Source organism: Theropithecus gelada, unplaced genomic scaffold (assembly GCF_003255815.1).
Source record: "Theropithecus gelada isolate Dixy unplaced genomic scaffold, Tgel_1.0 HiC_scaffold_15875, whole genome shotgun sequence".
Lineage (NCBI taxonomy): Eukaryota > Metazoa > Chordata > Mammalia > Primates > Cercopithecidae > Theropithecus > Theropithecus gelada.
In genome coordinates, this window is record NW_020257631.1 from 137076 (window position 1) to 152234 (window position 15159).

A 15159-nucleotide genomic window follows, 5' to 3' on the forward strand; every position below is an offset into this window, starting at 1 on the left:
ACCTTAACCAACTGAGCAGAGTTAACATCACTAGTCATAAGTCATGTTGATAGCATGTCCCCCATGTGGCCTGATGAGAAAGGTACTTTATCTCTGTTATATTCTTCCCCAAAACCCATAATCCCAACCTCTTCACGGGGAAAACATCACCCAACTTGGTGGGTATTCTACAAAATACCCAACCAATACATCTCATGGCAAGGTCATGAATAAATTACGAACTGACAAACTTTAACAAACCAGGGAAGACTAAAGAGACATGTGACAAAATCCATTCCATCCATGTGAGATCCTTCATGGGATTCTGGAATAGAAAAAGAATATTAGTGGAAAAACTTGTAAAATCCAGTGAATAGTCGTTTGTAAATACTGATTTTTTTCTTTTGGGTTTTACAAATATTAGATAGGAAAACATAATTTTAACTTCAGGAGAAACCATGTGAGGGGCATATGAGAACTCTAATATCTTTGCAACTCTTCTGAAAGCCTAATGTTATTTTAAAAGAAAATTTATTTTAAGAAAAACAATATGGAAAAGAGTGTATGTAACGTCAAATCTGTTGTGAGAAATAAAAAATAAGAAAATAAATATGTGTTTCCTATTTTTACAAAAGAAAACACAGGAAAGATAAACTAGAAACTGATGACGGAAGTTTCTTATAAGAAATAAGTAGGAACGGAGTAGATGGGGTATGTGTGAGAACAAGACTTCCCTGATTATATCACATTCTATAGTTTTGATTTGTTAAATCTTTAATATTTTTATTGATAATATCTGTAGAGGATGGCATCCAGCTGACGCAAGGCAACATGATTGTGATGCAACGAAGAAGGGGGAAGTGACATGACATTTCCCTGAATCCCCACAGAAAACAAAGACCACCATAGTTATGACCAATTTACATGTGTATAGATTATTGTCCCCTGAGACAAAGCTTCACATACTAAAAAGGCACATTGGAAATAAGCTTGAGTCATTGTAGTGCTCTCAAAAAGAAGATGCTAGACACAGACTTTATGATAGGTAGTGTTAACGTCTAGGTTAAACAGAAGCTTTCCCCTAGCAGTGGAACATCCTTTCCTTTTCTCATTCATTTTCTTTGGAGGACTCCTTTTTCTGAATCAATTACACTTATTATTTCTATTAAGCAATCTGAAAGGACTGGTGTAGCCTGCAGTGTAATAAACCTTTTCATTGAAAACTTTTAAAACTTTTCCTTCTTCCTTCAAAATGCTTAAATGCTTGCTAATGTCAATTGTTATTTGGGTTTTGTTTGTTTGTTTGTTTGTTTTTGTTTGTTTGTTTGTTTTTGAGACAGAGTGTCCCTCTGTGGCCCAGGCTGGAGTGCAGTGGCTCCATCTCTGCTCACTGCAACCTCTGCCTCCCGGTTGCAAGCAATTCTCGAATCTGCCTCAGCCTCCTGAGTAGCTGGGATTACAGGCATGAGCCACCACATCCGGCTAATTTTTTCTGTATTTTTAGTGGAGATGGGGTTTCAGGATGTTGGTCAGGCTGGTCTTGAACTTCTGACCTCGTGATTCACCCACCTCAGCCTCCCAAAGTGAAGTTGTTCTTGATTTTTGGGGCCCTACAGTATCCATTGAATGAAACATAGTCATACTGGCTGTGTCTTCAATAAAATCATCTGACTCTGAAGGCCTGGGCAGATGGAATTGCTGTTCAGAGGAGATATACAGGGAAATGGTCTTGGTAGACTCACTAAAAGGACATGAACCAACCTCTGTGTAGCTTGTGACTGGAGCTGTCACCATTATTTTCATCTCTTTCTCCTTTTGCCTTGAATGTGGCTGTTCAGTTTTGTAAAGCCTATCTGGATGGCTGAACCCCTGTTCATAGACTCAACAGAAGTGCTGACTCACTTAACTGTCCATACTGTCAGATCCCATGACTTCAGAGCTGGGGGTTTGCCTCCTCTGGGGCCTTCCAGCCCAGTGTCTATAGCTTGAACCACCATGAAGGGTTGACATCTGGGCCCACCTGCCACCAGGCCAATCAAGCTGTGCCACCAGTTTTGATTTTTGATGCATGTAAATGTTCTACATGTTCAAAATATGAAATTATGCCAAAAATAAAAACATAGAATACAAACAGAAACAAATGAGCCTGAAAGTGTTCTTGCTGGATATTTTTGTATTAAACCCTAAATAAACAGAAGAATCTAGTATATGGGACATCCTTCAGGACAACTGACCTGGCCTATTTAAAGGATTCAAAGTCACAAAGGACAGAGTGAGTCTGCTGAGGGAAAGATGAGCATTCTAAGGATACTACAGAGACATAACAATTACAGTGTGTGAACCTTTATTGGATCCTATATGAAAATGGGAAAAATCATCTTTATAAAACATTTTGGAAAAATGAGGAAATTTGGTATTTAGCATGGACTACGTACTGTGTAGCATTACATAAGCAGTATTGATTTCTCAGATAGGATGATGGCTCCATGTTTGTTGGAAGATGTTCTTGGTTTTGCCAGATGCATACTGAAGTCTTTAGAGGTGAGGTGTCACCATGGTTGAAATATACCTTCAGATGATTTGACAAAAAAGAAATATGTGTCTATCCATAAAGAGAGATAGAGGAAACTTGGAAATTTTTAACAGTAAATCTAGTTGTGGGATACACTGGTGTTAATTGTACTCCTCTTTTAACTTTTCTATAGGTTTGAAAAATTTTCAAATAAGAAGAGATTTTAAAGTCAATTCTAATCTTCTTTCTGATGAACACTCTCTGTCAGGTTAGGCACTTTGTAGGATTCATTTTTCTCAGGTATTTTACTCATTTTTTCTATAGTTACTGGTCTACTTATGTGTTATGTTTCTCTGATCAATTTTGCTGATTTTTATTCTTAGGAGATCATCCATGTCATCCATATTTTCAAATTATTTAGCACTCTACATATTAAAGAGTACATATATAGAGTGTTGTTTAAGTTATGGACTTCCCACCCAAATATGTTTCCACTTTCTTTCATATTTAATTCATTTGATTTTTAATTTCTCATATGGAAGCATATAGGATAACTATAGAAACCGCCACAAGCAATATAGGCCAATACATTCAGCCCTTAGAGCCAGTTAACTTGCTAAATGCTCACTAGATTTGAAGGCACCAGTAGCAGCTAGTTAGGGAAAAGTACTGGTCATAGATAAATATGGGATTGATACTAGGGAAAGTGTGGTCCTTTATCATTAATCATTAAATATGCTCATGTATATGTATGATTTTAACCTCTTTTGCTCCTACATGCCTTCCTCGGTCTTACTTTTGAAAGGACAGAGTACAGTCACAGCCACACAAGTTGATACCAGGCCAGTGATACCTCTGGGATGCCTGGCAGATGCAAATGGCAGACTCACAGTGGGGCAAGATTTCCTCAAATGCAAGATATTTTCCTATGTACAGGATGGCATTTTGGAAGATTATTTTCTAATTGTGTTTCTTCACTCTAAGTGCCTTCTCCATAATGTCAATACTGAAGGCTCGCTATCTGAGTTACAAAGAGTTACAAAGAAATTAAATAAAATATTTCATACTTCCTAGTCTTGAAATATTAAAATCTAAAATCTGGAAATAACGTAAGAACAGAAATCCAAATACTGCATGTTCTCACTTGCAACTGGGAGCTAAATTATGAGAACTTATGAACACAAAGGGGGAATGACAGACACTGGGGTCTACTTGAGGGTGGAGTGTGGGAGGGGGGAGAAAAGATAACTGTTGGGTACTGGGCTTAATTCCTGGGTTATGAAATATGTACAACCAATCCCCATGACATGAGCTCACCTCTGTAACAAACCTTCACATGTACCTCTAAACCTAAAATAAAAGTTAATAAATAAATAAATAAATAAATAAATAAATAAATAAAACCGGGGAAAATACTAACTAATATATACTTTGAGGACAGCTTATGCCTCTGGAAAATGATATAAAATATTTCACCCCAAAAATATTCACTTAGAAGTTTAATAATCTAAATATGATTCCCAAAAATCATATCAATATTTTTCAAGAGTTTGGAAAGTTGAATTGTTATAAGAAGCAGATGTTTCTTCTATGTTTTCCCTCTTTTTTAATTTTAGTAGAAGAGGATGATAATTTAATGAGGTCTAAAAGTAAAATTGAGAAACTAAAATATCATCCTGGGGTATGTGGGAAAGTGCGTGGGCTTTCTGAGTTCAAATCCTAGCTCTGCACACGGTAATGGGATAGTCATGTTTCCCCACCTGTAGGTTAGGGTGAGCAAATACCTATCAAAATAAAGAGAAATAATAATTTTAAAAAAGTTGAAAGCTGGAAACAATGTTGAATAAACACAAAACAAATTAGTGCTAGATAAAATATAACAAACTTATTTAAAATTTACCTCTTAGGAAAAAAAAAAAAGGGAAAATACCAGAAGATAGGAATAAAAGGGAAAATGAAGCCATAGCAACAATGCTAAGTCTGATTCTGCAATAGCTCTTGAGTAGTAAAATGGGACTATCAAAGTCAGTTAAGACTAAGAGTCCAGACTATATTGCCCAGGCATGCAAATATTTTGAAGCCTTAAGACTAAAAATTGCATAAAATTAGAAGTGGCACGCCTTAATTACTGAGATGCCTCGAAGGACTGGATTACTAGTAAAAGAAGATCCTGGGGGACAGGGTTGGGGGGAGAATATGTTGTCCTACTAACGAAAAATGAAGAAGTTTGTTTCTGTCTCAGCTGTAAATGAAAAAAGAAAAGAAAGAAAAAAGTCTTCCCTGAGAAATTGAAAACACAGACTGTGCCTCTCCTAGGTTTAGGATCTAACTATATACTCTTAGCATAGTATGGTAAAATTCAAGTTGACTAGTTAAAATAAAAAGTTAGTAAGACAAAATCTAGAAACATAAATTGATACAAAGTACTGACTAATGCTAGTTAGCCTTTAGCAGAGCAGATACAGGATCATAAAGGTGAATGATTGTATTAATCAAATAAGGAACATGCAAAAAGACATGGAAGAGTAGGTATGAGGGTGTTTAAAAGAAGACAAATCAGGGCTTAAGTTGAAGAAAATGGGAAGTGAAACTATTTGATGCTGATAAATAGGTAGTGGTAAGACACAAAAGCACTGGAAGTCACAATGATGTCAAAACAGGTGTAGTGAGAGAGTGATCTGAAAGGTTAGGTCTTCATATTAAGAAATTAACATGCTACATTTAGTATGTTAAAATTTAAGATCACTTTGATGGAGTAAGCTCAGTAAGAATTTCTAAACAGGAGAGAATTCTTGAACAGAAAAATTAATAAAGGTTATTACTGTTAAAGAAGTTAATGTTAGAGTCAGGGTGCCAACCACCCTCTCCCAGAATTCTGGCTGATAGAAAGTACACAGACTAATAAGGACTAAATATCAGCTTATTAATAATAGTGTAGGCCGGGTGCAGTGGCTCACACCTGTAATCCCAGCACTTTGGGAGGCCGAGACGGGCAGATCACAAGGTCAGAAGATCGAGACCATCCTGGCTAACACGGTGAAACCCCGCCTCTACTAAAAAATACAAAAATCTAGCTGGGCGAGGTGGTGGGCGCCTGTAGTCCCAGCTACTCGGGAGGCTGAGGCAAGAGAATGGCGTAAACCCGGGAGGAGGAGCTTGCAGTGAGCTGAGATCCAGTCACTGCGCTCCAGCCTGGGCGACAGAGCGAGACTCCGTCTCAAAAAAAATAAATTAATTAAATAAATTAAATAATAATAATAATAGTGCAATGCCCTTCAAATGCACCACTCTGTGACAAAGCTAAACATAATAATGTTGCTGGTATTTGAGACCAAGTTGATGGCCTTCAAATACCTGCTGCAGTCTAATCTTAGTGACCCGCCTGTTGGGAGTGTTAAGTCCACAAAGCAGATTCTGCCTTGCCCACCTTGGTTTAACTACCAAAGTGAGTCATGAGCAAAACAGGAGGTAGAAGAGAGAATGACAATCTTCTGACCTGGTATGTACTTATCACATAGGAAGAAGAAGTAAAGAAGAGCCCAATTCCTTTCATGCCAGTTTTTGAGGCAGGTAAAAATGAGAAGGAAGGGAAGACATGAGGGAGGGGAAGGAAGGTTTGAAGGAACGAAAGAGAGAGAGAGGAAAACTGGTAGACAGAGAAAGAAATCCATGTGCCATTTTTGAGGCTAAATAAAAGCATCAAAACAAAAAAGAAAAGAGATTCCAGGTCAAGATGGCCAACTAGAAGCAGCTAGTGTGCATGGCTTTCATCACAGAGAGGAACAAAATGGGCAAGTAAATACGGCACCTTCAACTGAAACATCTAGCTCCTCACACTGGGACTGATCAAGGAAACAGCGGAAACAGTTCAATCCATGGAGAATGTAGAAAAGCAGGGCAGGACAATGGCCCACCCAGGAATGGGAGTGTAACACAAAGCCAAGGGAACTTCTCCCCACCCAGGGAAGTGGTGAGTGAATGTGTGATTCTGGGAAACCACATTTCTCCCACAGATCTTTGCAACCTTCAAGTCAGATGATTCCCCTGTGAACGCACTCCACCAGGGCCTTTGGTCTGACACACAGGACTGCATGGAGTCTCAGCAGAGCAGCTGCTCAGGCACGCACAGAGACATGGGAGCTTTATGTGCTATGGCTCCATGCTCCACAGCAAAGTGACTGCCACTTAGGCAAGGCAGGAGTTGGACCTCCATCCATACCCCTGGAAAGAGGTCTGAATCCAGGAGGCCTAGGAGTGACAGTCTGCAGGTCCCACTTCCATGGTGCCTCACAGGATTAGACCCACTGGTTTAGAATTCCAGCCAGCCACCAGCAACAATTGGGACAGACAGGGTTCCCAGGAGGAGAGAGAGGCCACCATCTTTGCTATTGGGGTGATTCAGCTTTTCCAACCTGTGGACTTTGGAGAATCCAAACTGATTCAGGATGGAAAGGATCCTGCAGCATAGCACAGCTGCTCTGCCAAAATGTGACCAGACTGCTTCTTTAAGTGGGTCCCAGATCCATTCTTCTTCACTGGGCAAAACCTTCCAACTGGGGCCTCCAGTCACTCCTGTTGATGTTCTCTTTTGAAAACTTCCTGGGACAGAGTTTCCAGAGGGAAGGACAAGCTTCCATCTTTGCTGTTTCCACGACTTAGCCGTTCCAGCCTCCAAGCTTTGGAGCACCCAGGCCAATCAAGGACAGAAGAAGTACTCCATCACAGCATAGTTGCTCTACAAAAGCATGGCTATACAGCATCTTTAAGTGAATCTTCACTCCTGTTGCTCCAGACTGAGTGAGACCTCCCAACAAGGGTCCCCAGCCACCTCCTACAAGTGTATTCAGGCTGGCAACATGTTCATATCCCCCTGGGATGAAGCTCCCAGAGGAAGGGACAGGCTGCCATTTTCACTGTTTCACAGCCTTCACTGGAGATACCCCCAACTACTGGAAAATCTGAGGTGACTAGGATCTGTAGTGGAGCCCCAGCAAACCACAGCAGCCCTATAGAAAAGTGTCCAGACTGTTAAAAGAAAAAACAAATCTAAAGATAAACAACCTCAAAGATTGAAGGTATATAAACCCACAAAGGTGAGAAAGAAACAGCAGATGAAGGCTGAAAACTCAAAAAACCAGAGTGCCCTCTTTTCTCCAATGACTGCATCACCTCTCCAGTAAGGGATCAGAACTGGCTGGGCTGAGGCTGAGATGGCTAAAATGACAGAATTATAATTCAGAATGTGGATAGAAATGAATTTCACTGAGCTAAAGTAGCACATTGTAACCCAATACATGGAAGCTAAAAACCATGATAAAACATTGCAGGAGCTGACAGACAAAATATCCAGTACAGGGAAGAATGTAATCAATCTGATAAAGCTGAGAAACACACTATAAAAATTTCATAATGCAATCACAGGGATTAATAGCAGAATAGGCCAAGCGGAGAAAAGAATCTCAGAGCTTAAAGACTGTCCTTCTGAAGTAAGACAGGCAGGCAAGAATAGAGAAAAAAGAAGGAAAATAAATGAACAAAACTTCATTTGAAGGTCTCTAAGAACTTGCCTTATCAATCTCAGTACTCCTGTGTTGGGTGCATATATATATTTAGGATAGTTAGCTCTTCTTGTTGAACTGAACCCTTTACCATTATGTAATGCCCTTCTCTGTCTTTTTTGATCTTTGTCGGTCTAAAGTATATTTTCTCAGAAACTAGGATTGCAACCCCTGCTTTTTTCTGCTATCCATTTAATTGATAAGTTTTCCTCAATCCCTTTATTTTGAGCCTATGTCTGTCATTGCATGTGAGAGGGATCTCTTGAAGACAGCATACCAATGGATCTTGGTTCTTTATCCAGCTTGCTATTCCATGTCTTTTAATTCGGACAGTTAACCATTTATTTTTAAGTTTAGTATTGTTATGTGTCATCATGATGCTAGCTGACTATTTTGCATCCTGTCATCGTGATGCTAACTGATTATTTTGCATACTTGTTTATGCAGTTGCTTCATGGTGCCATTGGTTTGTGTATTTCAGTGTGTTTTTGTAGTGTCTGGTAATGATTTTTCCTTCGCACATTTAGTGCTTCCTTCAGGAGCTCTTGTAAGGCAGGCATGGTGATAACAAATTCCCTCAGCATTTGCTTGTCTGAAAAGGATATTATTTCCCCTTCACTTGTAAAGCTTAGTTTGGCTGGATATGAAATTTTGGGTTGGAAATTCTTTTCTTTAAGAATGTTGAATATTGGCCTCCAATTTCTTCTGACTTGTAGGGTTTCTGCTGAGAGGTCTGCTGTTAGTCTGTTGGGCTTCTCCTTGTAGGTGACCTGGTCTTTCTCTCTGGCTGCCCTTAACATTTTTTCATTCACTTTGACCTTGAAGAATGCGATGATTATGTGTCTTAGAGATGACCTTCTCACAGAGCATCTTTCTGAGGTTTTCTGGATTTCCTGAATTTGAATGTTGGCCTGTCTAGCTAGATTGGGGAAGTTCTCATGGATGATATCCATGAGATCTCTTTCAGGTGTACCAGTCTGTCATAGATTCGGTCTCTTTAAATAATCCACCAAAACACCAAAAATCTAAATATGCCAAATAAAAGACAGAGATCATCAGTATGTATCAAAAAAAAATCCAACTATATGTTGTCTACAAGAAACCCACAATAAATATAAAGACATATATAGATTAAAAGTAAAGGGATGGAGAAAGATATTCCATGCTAACAAAAATCAAAAGAAAGGAGTATTGGCTATGTTAATTTCAAGTAGAGCAGACTTCGGAGCAATGAAAGTTATCAGGGATAAAGATAGGCATAACATAATGAAATATCAGTTAATTATCCAAAGAAACATAGCAGTTCTTAATGAGTGTGTTCCTAAAAACAGAATGTCAAAATACATGAGGCAAAAACTAATAGAACTGCAAGGAGAAATAGATTAATCCACTATTGCTCAGAGACTTCACTACCTATCTATTAGAAATGGGCAGGTTCAGTAAGAAGAAAGTAAGACATAGTTGAACACAACAGCAATCAACTAGATGCAACTGACATCTATTGACTATTTCATCCAAAAACAGATAAAACACTAATCTCACCTTACATGGAACATCCACCAAGAGAGACCACATTCCAGTTTATAAAACACAAGTTGGCCAGGCACAGTGGCTCATGCCTGTATTCCCAGTACTTTGGGAGGCCGAGGTGGGCAGATCACGAGGTCAGGGATTCAAGACCAGCCTGGCCAATATGGTGAAACCCTGTCTCTACTAAAAATACAAAATTTATCCAGCATGGTGGCACAAGCCGATAGTACTAGCTACTCAGGAGGCTGAGGCAGAAGAATTGCTTGAACCTGGGAGGTGAAGTTGAAGTGAGCTGAGATCATGCCACCGCACTCCAGCCTGGGTGACAGAGTAAGAATCTGTCAAAAAAAAAAAAAAGAAAAAAAAAAGCCACTCAATTCAGTATGAATGATAGCTGAAAAATCTCAAAGTACTTGAACGCTAAGCAACACACTTCTTAATAACACATGATCAAAGAATAAATCTGAAAAGAAATTTTAAAATGTTACTCACTAAATATATATGCAATTTATTAAAATATGTGGGATATAGCAAAGGCAGTGTTTACAGGGAAATTTATAGCCTTGAATGTGTAAAGTAGAAAGGGATAAAAGTCTAAAGTCAACAAGCTAAGCTTCTACCTCAAAAAAACTAGAAAAGAGCAAATAAAATACAAAGTAAATATAAAAAAGAAATAATAAAAATTAGAGCAGAAATACATATAATTGATAACAGGAAACCAGGAAGTCTTAGCCAGAGCAATTAAGAGAAAGAAATAAAAGACATCAAAAATAGGAAAAAAAGAAGTCAAACTGTCTCTCTTCACTGATAATAGGATTCTATACTTAGAAAACCCTGAAGATTCCACAAAAAGGCTCCTGAGCTAATGAATGACTTCAGTAAAGTTTTGGGAAATAAAGTCAATGTATAAAAATCAATAGCACTTCTGGGCCGGGCATGGTGGCTCACACCTGTGATCCCAGCACTTTGGGAGGCCAAGGCAGGTGGATCATGAGGTCAGGAGATCAAGGCCATCCTGGCTAACACAGTGAAACCCCATCTCCACTAAAAACTACAAAAAAATTAGCCAGACTTGGTGGCAGGCACCTGTCGTCCCAGCTACCCAGGAAGCTGAGGCAGGAGAATAGCATGAACCTTGGAGGCAGAGCTTGAGTGAGCTGAGATCACACCACTGCACTCCAGCCTGGGCGACAGAGCGAGACTGTCTCAAAAAAAACAAACAAAAAAAAACCCTCAATAGCACTTCTGTGTAGCAATATCACTCAAGCTCAGAGCCAAATTAAGGATGCAATTCCATTTATAATAGACAGACAGACAGACAGACACACACACACACACACACACACACACATATCTAGGAATACATCTAATCAAGTAATTGAAAGATCTCTACAAGCAGAGCTACAAAACACTCCTGAAAAAAAAACATGGATGACTCAAACAAATGGAAAAACATTCCATGCTCATGGATTGTAAGAATCAATATTGTTAAAATAGCCATCCTGCCCAAAGTAATGTACAGATTCAACATTATTCCTATCAAACTACCAAGGTCATTTTTCACAGAACTAGGAAAAACATATTCTAAAATTCATAGGGGACCAAAAAAGAGCTCAAAGAACCAAAGCAATCCTAAGCAAAAAGAACAAAGCTGGAGGCATCACGCTACCTGACTTCAAACTATACTACAAGGCTACAGTAACCAAAACAGCATGGTACTGGTACCAAAACAGAGATATAGACCAATGGAACAGAACAGAGCCCTCAGAAATAATACCACACATCTACAGCCATCTGATCTTTGATAAACCTGAGAAAAACAAGCAATGGGGAAAGGATTGCCTATTTAATAAATGGTGCTGGGAAAATTGGCTAGCCATAAGTAGAAAGCTGAAACTGGATCCTTTCTTTACTCCTTATACGAAAATTAATTCAAGATGGATTAGAGACTTAAATGTTAGACCTAATACCATAAAAACCCTAGAAGAAAACCTAGGTAGTACCATTCAGGACATAGGCATGGGCAAAGACTTCATGTCTAAAACACCAAAAGCAATGGCAACAAAAGCCAAAATTGACAAATGGGATCTAATTAAACTAAAGAGCTTCTGCACAGCAAGAGAAACTACCATCAGAGTGAACAGGCAACCTACAGAATGGGAGAAAATTTTTGCAATCTACTCATCTGACAAAGGGCTAATATACAGAACCTACAAAGAACTCAATCAAATTTACAAGAAAAAAAAACAAACAACCCCATCAAAAAGTGGGCAAAGGATATGAACAGACATTTCGCAAAAGAAGACATGCATACAGCCAACAGACACATGAAAAAAAGCTCCTCATCACTGGCCATCAGAGAAATGCAAATCAAAACCACAATAAGATACCATCTCACACCAGTTAGAATGGCAATCATTAAAATGTCAGGAAACAACAGGTCCTGGAGAGGATGTGGAGAAATAGGAACACTTTTACACTGTTGGTGGGACTGTAAACTAGTTCAACCATTGTGGAAAACAGTATGGCGATTCCTCTAGGATCTAGAACTAGAAATACCATATGACCTAGCCATCCCATTACTGGGTATATACCCAAAGGATTATAAATCATGCTGCTATAAAGACACATGCACATGTATGTTTATCGCGGCACTATTCACAATAGCAAAGACCTGGAATCAACCCAAAGGTCCATCAGTGACAGACTGGATTAAGAAAATGTGGCACCTATACACCATGGAATACTATGCAGCCATAAAAAAGGATGAGTTCGTGTCCTTTGTAGGGCCATGGATGCAGCTGGAAACCACCATTCTCAGCAAACTATCACAAGAACAGAAAACCAAACACTGCATATTCTCACTCACAGGTGGGAATTGAACAACAAGATTCCTTGGACACGGGAAGGGGAACATCACACACCGGGGTCTATTACGGGGAGGGGGAGGGGAGAGGGATGGCATTGGGAGTTATACCTGATGTAAATGATGAGTTGATGGGTGCTGATGAGTTGATGGATGCAGCACACCAACATGGTACAAGTACACATATGTAACAAACCTGCACATGTACCCTAGAACTTAAAGTATAATTAAAAAAAAAAAAAGAAGAAAGTGGACTCTTCCTTCATACCATATACAAAAATCAACTCAACATGAATTAAAACCTTAAATGTAAAACCCAAAATAATAGAAACCCTGGAAGACAACCTAGGCATTACCATCCTGGACATAGGAACTGGCAAAAATGTCATGGTAGGAAGCCAAAAGCCATCGCAACTAAAACAAAATTTGACAAGTGAGATATAATTAAATTAAAGAGTCTCTGCACAGGAAAAACAATAATCAAGTAAACAGACAGCCTACAGTATAGGAGAAAATATCTGTAAGCTATGCATCTGACAAAGGTCTAATATCCAGCTTCTATAAGAAACTTAAACAAATGTGCAAGAAAAGCAAACAAACCCATTAAAAGTGGACAAAAGGCAAGAATAGACACTTTTCTTTTTCATGTGACTTTTTCTAAAATTTTATTTTATTTGAAGTTTTCTGGGATACATGTGCAGGACATGCAGGTTTGTTACACAGGTAAGTGTGTGCCATGGTGGTTTGCTGCACCTATCAACCCATCACCTAGGTTTTTAAGACCCACATTCATTAGCTATTTGTCCTGAAGCTTGTCATCCCCCCACCCCCTGACAGGCCCCAGTGTGTGTTGTTCCCCATTCCCCCTGTGTCCATGTGCTCTCATTGTTCAGCTCCCACTTATGAGTGAGAACATGTAGTGTTTGGTTTTCTGTTCCTGTATTAGTTTGCCGAGGAAAATGGCTTCCAGCTCCATCCATGTCCCTGCAAAGGACATGAACTCATTCCTTTCTACGGCTGCATAGTATTCCCTGGTGTATATATACCACATTTTCTTTATCCAGTCTATCATTGATGGGCATCTGAGTTGATTCTATGTCTTTACAATTGTGAATAGTGCTACAATAAATATACATATGCACATATCTTTATAATAGAATGATTTGTATTCCTTTAGGTATATACTCAGTAATGGAATTGCTAGGTCAAATGATATTTCGGCTTCTAGATACTTGAGGAATTGCCACACTGTCTTCCACAATGGCTGAAATAATTTACACTCCCACCAACAAAGTAAAAGCATTCCTATGTCTTCCCAGCCTCGCCACCATCTGTTATTCTTGACTTTCTAATAATTGCCATTATGACTGGTGTGAGATGGTATCTCATTGTGTTTCTGATTTGCCGTTCTCTAATGATCAGTGATATTGATGTTTATAGGTTGCATAAATGTCTTCTTATGAGATGTGTCTGTTTACGTCCTTTGCCCACTTTTTGATGGTGTGTTTTTTTTTTCTTGTAAAATTAAGTTCCTTGTAGATTCTAGATATTAGTTTTTTGTCAGATGGATAGTTTGCAAAAATTTTCTCCTATTCCATTGGTTGTCTGTTCGCTCTGATGATAGTTTCTTTTGCTGTGTAGAAGCTGTTTAGGTTAATTATATCCCATTTGTCAATTTTTGCTTTTGTTGCAATTGCTTTTGATATTTTTGTCATAAAATCTCTGCCCATGCCTTTCTCCTGAATGGTATTGCCTTTTCTTCTAGGGTTTTTACAGTTTTGGGTTTTACATTTAAGTCTTTAATCTGTCTTGAGTTAATTGTTATATAAGGTGTAAGGAAGGGGTCCAGTTTCAATTTTCTGCATATGGCTAGCCAGTTTACCCCGCACCATTTATTAAATAGAGAATCTTTACCCAACTGCTTGTTTTCATCAGGTTTGTTGAAGATCAGATGGCTGAAGATGAGTGGTCTTATTTCTGAGATCACTATTCTGTTCCATTGGTCTATCAAACAGACACTTTTCAAAAGAAGACATAATTGCAGCCAACGAGCTTATGAAACAAACTCAATATCACTGATCATTAGAGAAATGCAAATCAAAACCACAATGAGATACCATCTCACACCAGTCAGAATGGCTTTTTTTAAAAAAAAAAAACTTTTATGTTAAGTTCAGGGGTACATGTGCAGGATTTGCAGGTTTGTTATACAGGTAAACTTGTGTCATGAGGTGTGTGATACAGACTATTTCATCACCCAGGTATTAAACCTAGTATCCATTAATTATTTTTCCTTATTCTCTCCCTCCTCCCAACCTCCATCCTCTGTTAGGCCCTAGTGTGTGTTGTTCCCTTCTGTATATCAATGTTTTCTCATCATTTAGCTCCCACTTTATATATAAGAAGATGAGATATTGGTTTTCTGTCCTTGCATTAGTTTGCTAAAGATAATGGCCTCCAGCCCCATACAAGTTCCTGCAAAGGATACAATCTCATTCTTTTTTATGGCTGCATAGTGTTCCATGGTGTCTATGTACCACATTGTCTTTATCCAGTCTATCATTGTTGGGTATTTGGGTTGATACTATGTCTTTGCTATTGTGAATAGTGCTGTAGTGAACAAATGTGTGTGTGTGTCTTTATGACAGAATAATTTATATTCTTTTGAATATATACCCAGGAATGGGATTGCTGGATCGAATGGTATTTCTGTC

The 15159-nt window shown here is 38.7% G+C and overlaps 1 pseudogene; it reads right to left on the reverse strand.

The window, feature by feature from the left end:
* Positions 1-1087: 1087 nt before the first annotated feature.
* Positions 1088-15159, reverse strand: part of LOC112617062 — a 128289-nt pseudogene continuing 114217 nt past the window's right edge.